The sequence below is a fragment of the Arvicanthis niloticus genome, chromosome 9 (assembly GCF_011762505.2).
Source record: "Arvicanthis niloticus isolate mArvNil1 chromosome 9, mArvNil1.pat.X, whole genome shotgun sequence".
In the NCBI taxonomy this organism is placed as follows: domain Eukaryota; kingdom Metazoa; phylum Chordata; class Mammalia; order Rodentia; family Muridae; genus Arvicanthis; species Arvicanthis niloticus.
Genome location: NC_047666.1, coordinates 82,294,559 through 82,300,610, shown reverse-complemented (window position 1 = coordinate 82,300,610; position 6,052 = coordinate 82,294,559). Strand labels below are relative to the sequence as shown.

At 50.1% G+C, this 6,052-nt stretch overlaps 1 non-coding gene across 1 annotated transcript; it reads right to left on the bottom strand.

The window, feature by feature from the left end:
* Nucleotides 1-1,409: 1,409 nt before the first annotated feature.
* Nucleotides 1,410-1,539, bottom strand: LOC117715882 (small nucleolar RNA SNORA17). Its single transcript, XR_004607673.1, has one exon. It is a non-coding gene; the product is annotated as a small nucleolar RNA SNORA17 (small nucleolar RNA).
* Between the last annotated feature and the right edge of the window lie 4,513 nt (nt 1,540-6,052).

Below are 6,052 nucleotides of genomic sequence, written 5' to 3'. Positions count from 1 at the left end.
AGCTCTCCTGCTGTCATGACCCCCGTTAGGGCCAACTCTAGTCCAACATGGGTGGTGAGGACAAAAGGTCGGGGAGGGGGATAAATGTCTCCCTCCCAGATACCACTGCATATCAGACAAGAGGCACAGGCTCCTCTCCCACACTCACATCCTCAGGGCCGGTTCACCCACAACCCCCCTCGTCTAGGACCAGCTCTGTTGTGCTGCCGAGATAAAGTGCAGGGCCTGCTCTCCTGGATGATGCAGCCATTCAGGGGGAGGCCACCTCTCCCACTCTGATGACCTTGGGAAGAGCTATCCTGACCGCCATAGGTGGGGGGGGGGGCTCTTATCGCTCCTTTGCCAGTGTCACTGCACAGCAGACAAGCATCGGGGCCAGCTCTCCCACACCCATGCTTTCAGGGTGGTTCTGCCACTAGGACCAGCTCTACTGTGCTGCCCAGGTGAGGTGCAGAGCCTGCTCTCCCAAGTGCTGCAGCTGGTGAGGGCAGTGACAGCTCTCCTGCTCTCAGGTGACCACAGGGCCAGGTCTCTCTGCCTGCTTCAGGTAGTGACGGTTAAGGGGTGAAGAGAATATCTCTCCTCATGGGAGACAACTGGTAGGGCCAGCTCACCCACAACTTCCACAATGTGTGGGCCCCTCTCTCCTGAATACTGCAGCTGGCTACAGGTGGGGTCAGCTCTCCTGATCCCATGCTCCCCGGGCCAGCTCTCCCACAGTGTCCAGGTGAGGGTGGGGCCAGTTCTGCAAAGCCCTTAGACATCAGCAAGTCCCCATGCAGCAGCTCAGATCAGGGACATCTTCCTGACCTTTGATGGTAACACACCCCTGCTACTGCAGGGCCACAGACCCAGAGGTATCTCCCAATGACAGCACAGGCAGGACCCCGCCATGGCGGCATCACCAGCTCCTCACATCTGGCTGTTCCTCACTACCCTGAAGTCTCTAGTCTTGCCTCTCTTCATTGTGCCCATGTCCTGGTTCTTTCTCTTCCATTTCCCCACCACTCACTTGCTCTTCTTGGTGGCACCTGGGGTCTCTGAGTGTCTGGTGTCGTCTCAGGAGTGGTCTTGGGAGTGCTATGCCCATTTATGCATCATGGAGCCTGCCAGGGGTTCTCAGGTATGGTCTGCATCCCCAGGCCTGTGTGTCTCAGGCTAACTTCCTGTCCAGGCCTCATGGCCCACCAGTCTGGTGGTCATCTCAGGCTCTCCCCTTGCCGACTCCCACCCCCCAGTACCTCCCCCGCACCCATTCGAGGGTTGTCTGTCTCAGACTCACTCCTGCCAGTGTCCCTCAGTCCCAGGCTGGGTTCTTCTAGTCTCTAGCTTAGCCCCTGGTCCTGAGAGCCACTGGGGTCTGCGTGGCAACAGACTGTTGGATCACCTCAGGCTTGCTTTTTTCAGGGAATGTTTGAAGACTAATCATTCATTCATGTCAGAACATTGTGCGCAGACGTGGCCTCTCTCGTCTCTGCCACCTACTGGCGAACGTGTGGCAGCACATCTTGGTTTTCTTAATGAATGCCGAGGCGCAGAGCGTAACAGGCCCTGTTCTTCACTGGCTGTTTGAGATCTGTAATGATTAAGCTTGCCATGGGAGACTGTTCTGAAGGAAGCAGAGCTCATAGAAGCCAGTGAGTATGAGTCATGTGCTGGAATCCAGAGGCTCTGCCAAGAACACAACCTTCTACCCGGGAGACTTCTGTTACGTTCTGAGCAGTGGGCGCAGCTGGGACCCGAGATTGGACAAGTGTGTGACAGTCCTGAAGTGCTTAGATCACAAAGATGGGTGGAGGGAGCATGGCGTTCTCAACAAACCTGAAGCCAGGAAGGAACGGAAACAACCTACAACTGCCTTCTGCTAATGCAATTAATTCCCCAGGAGACCGAAGGGGAACGCCTTCTACCTTCTTCCTCGGAATAGGGAAAGTGCCCTTTTATAAAGAGAAATCTATTTTCAGTACTACTTAAGGAGCTTTACACCATGTCCAGCATGCGGAAAAAAAAAAAAAAAAAAGCCATAAGACATAGGAGTAGAAGGGACAGTTTGCAGAGGAAGGAAAGGAAGATGGCGTCGAAGTAGGGGCGTGGATACAAGGTGCGTGCTGCATGTGTGATGACGCCAGACCAGCACCTAGGATTATCCTGCGACTGTCTTAACTAAGAAACACTAACTAGGGTTTCTATCCTGTGATAGACCACCAGGACCCGAGCGACCTTGGCAGGACAGAGTTTCTTTGAGCTTACACGTCCTGGTAACAGTGATCATAGATGACTGAGGAAGTTGGCCAGGGGCTTGAGGCAGGAACTGAGTCAGGGGCCACAGAGGGATACTGTTTGTTAGCTTGCTCAGCCTGCTTTCTTCTACAGCCCAGGGCAACCTCCCAGGGATTGATTACACCCCCGCCCCACAGTGGGCTGAGTCCTCTCACATAAATCATTAATCAAGAAACTGACGCACAAGCTTGCCCGAAGACCAACCTGGTGAGAACATATCTTCGTTGAAGTTTCCTTTTCTCAAATATCTATCGCTCTGCCCCACATCAGGCTGAAAAACAAAACAAAACTAACCAGGATGTGATCTCATTAAAATAAACAAAATATTTTAAGATTGTATTTTTTAAAGTATGTGCAAAGAAACAGGTAAATATGACTTGTTAATTGAGAAAATAAGAAAGGTGGGCAATTGCGGTCACCAAGCTGGACTGAGAGCAGAGTCCCACGGCCACGGCTAGGGACCCAACACACTGGGGTACAGTCAGGGAGAGAGACCTGAAAGCATTCTGGGATGGGAAATCCTTAAGACAATGTGAGCATAATACTATGGGGTTTCCTGTTGCTCGGGCATCAGATCCTCTGCCCTGGACTCTTGGATTTCCATGAGCAGCCACTGGGTGCCTAGGCTTTCAGCCTTGGGTTTTAAGGTGCACCATTACATTGAGAAGGCTAGGCTGACTGTTGGCATTTTGTCTAAGCTCCACCCCACAGTTGTCTGGCAGAAGCCAGGCATGCCCGACTCACCATAAAAGGGGCTGCTTGCCCCCCTTGCTCTTTCTCTTCCCTTCTTGCTCCTCTCCCCATTCCCTTCCACCAGCTCATGGCCGGCCTCTACTCCTCTACTCTCTCCCTCTATCTCTCTCTCCATTTCTCTGTCTCTACTACCCTCTCAACTCCCCTCCCCATGCCCTGAATAAACTTTATTCTATACTATACCATCTTATGGTTGGTCCCTCAGGGGGAAGGGATGTCTCAGCATGGGCCTGCGGAGGCACCTCCTTCCCCCTCACCTGACTACACATCCACCAGACACATTCCTCCTCTCTCTATTATTTTATAAAACACAACACTGACTCCATGACAGGTTTCAAATTGGCTGGCAGTCTAGGAGACTAGACCTAAGAACTGGGCAAGTCCAGGCAAATCAGCTAAAACAAAAACAGGCTTCAGGCAACTAGTCAGAAACTAGAAGGTGCCCAGCCACCTAGCCTAAAGCAAGGACAAGGGGTCAGCAAGTTTCCTTCCCGGTAACATGTTCCGGCCCCCATGTCCTGGCAATGGAATGTCCCTAGAGATGGAGTAAGATAAAGGCCACCTTTAAATCTAGCCTGTGAGCTTGGTTGTCTCTCCATTTTGGAATGAGCCTCCCCCCCCCCTCCCCGCATGCTGATCTTCTACAGAATAAAACGCTCCTTGCTTTTGCATGCCATTTGAGTCTGGGGTATCATTGTTTGATGATCAACAGGCCCTGACATCATCACTGGTTCTGGGACCTTACGCTTGGACTAAGCCATGCTATGTGCATCTCTGGGGGCTCCCTGGAGTGTAGACGGCCATGTGGGACCTCTCAGCCTCCCCTACGAAATACCTTCTCACCTGGCTGCCCTCCTGGCTTTCTCTCTGGGGAACATGAGTGACAGAGATTTGGAGCTGGGAAAGAGTGTCCCTCCACATGTCGTTTCTACGCAGTGGAAGAGTTTTTACAAGAAGGCTGGAGTAACCAAAGTGGACTAACCACTTAATGGGGAAGGGCAAAACAGTTAAAGCTAATTGTTGGTACTGTGAAAAAATGGCTTAATTACAGAAACCAAGACGTAACTAGACTCTCTAATACACACTTACAAAATCTGCAGTTCCTGGGCCTCTCCAGGTGCAAGGACGAGGCCCTGAAGACCATGGAGGCCACAGTGTTCTCGAAAATTGCCAGGAGTCTGCGGAACTCTCCAGTGTGTGCTGAAGTGGTAGACTTTCACTAAGCCAGCCACAGAAAGGCAAGTGCATGCCTCTTTAGTCAAAGGGTGGCATGTTCACATCTCTCCCCACTTGAGGGTGAGGGCTGGAAAGATGGCTCAACCCTGGCAAGCTCCTGCACTATCAGATCTCAGAAGCCAGGGAGCACACTGCCTCCTGTAACTCCAGCTCCAAGGGGTCTGATACCTTTTTCTGGCCTCCACTGGCATCTGAACACACACATGCATACACACACACACACACACACACACACACACACACACACGCACGCACACATGAATAGTAAAAACCTTTTTTTAGAAGATGAAAGAAAATGATCACCATTTTTTTAAGAGATCCTATCCACAGAACCCATGCCCCCATTGGATCTGAACACACCTGGTCCTCTGTGAATTAATGGCTAAGAGAAGGAAGCACTTCTCTCTTGAAGGCTGTGAGACTTTGTGAGACCTTGTGGAAGAAAGAAGATCTGCTGAATTCTTAGACCATAGTCAGAGATGTGAGACTTAGGTGTGATAGAGCCTAGAAGTCAGTCCCGGAATGCAACCAATAAGGTTTGTTCCTTCCATTCAGACCCGGAGGCCAGGTGTGATCAGGCGGTGTGCCCAGACAGTGCAGAGTGCAGACGCCTCTGGCGGCCCAGCGCCTGCAGTACTAATGAAAACACCAGCTAAGAAGTGTGCAGTTCGTTGGCGTTCCTGCTGGCTGATGCAAGTCCCGGAGTGTTTAATGAGTTACAGGCATATTTGTCTGAAGGAGGAAGGGGAGTTACAGATGGATTTGAAGCTGGTTATGTGCAGAGTAGGGTGGGACGCTTTGAGATGGTGGTGGTGTCCCATTCGATAGATCTGAGGTCTATATATAAATATATATGCAAAGGACTTCACTGACTTCAAAAGAACCCAGAACCTAGGATGTACAGTTTTAGTAGGGAATGATCATGTTGTTTATATATGTTATAGGAGAATTTTTTTTTAATAGCAACACAAAGAAAATGAATATAAATGCACTCTCCAAGGACAGCTGGCCTCTGAGTCAGGCGTCTGCAAACTGCAGGCCCTGACTCCATACGGGGTTGAGTTGAAGAGAGGTCAGCAACAGGGAAAGGGTCTAACACGGGCAGAAATTAACTCACAATCCAACACAAAACAGATCTGAGGTGTTTCTAACAAAACTCATCTGTGCTGTGCAGAGAAACTTAGTTACAGTCTTGATACTGTCTGCTCAATCTCACCTCAAAGAGAACGAGAGGTAGTTTATTCTGGAGCCAAATATGTGTGTCCATGGCCTGGAAACACGGATTGAGGTAACCACCCCCCAAATCCAGTGTTCCAATGCAAAAGAAATTTCATGAGATTTTTATAGTAACTCAATAAAGACACTTCAAATACATTACATAGGCAGTCATGGAGAAGCAGAGAAGTCTTGGCTGCAGGCTCGGCTGCTCTCTGATGACCCCGGGCTATTTTATTGGAAGAAAATTGGGAGTTTGATAAGTGAAGACATTCCAGAAAGGTTTTATCTGTGTGTAATCAAGACATTAGGGTAGTGTGGGGTGAATGGCTTCTTAGTAGGCAAAAGGTCACCTAAGAGAAATGCAATTAGGCTCTGGACCTGCAACATTCCAACTTCCCCACCATCCTTGAGGCTTCAGCAGCTGCTCAGCCTTCACAGACCCAGGGCTTCTCAGTCGATAACATACAATAGTTACACTTTGTGTCGCACATCACACGGCTAGCGAACACTTCACCACGTACCCATCTCAGATTTAAAGCTGTTGTATGTTGCAAACCATCGTGTT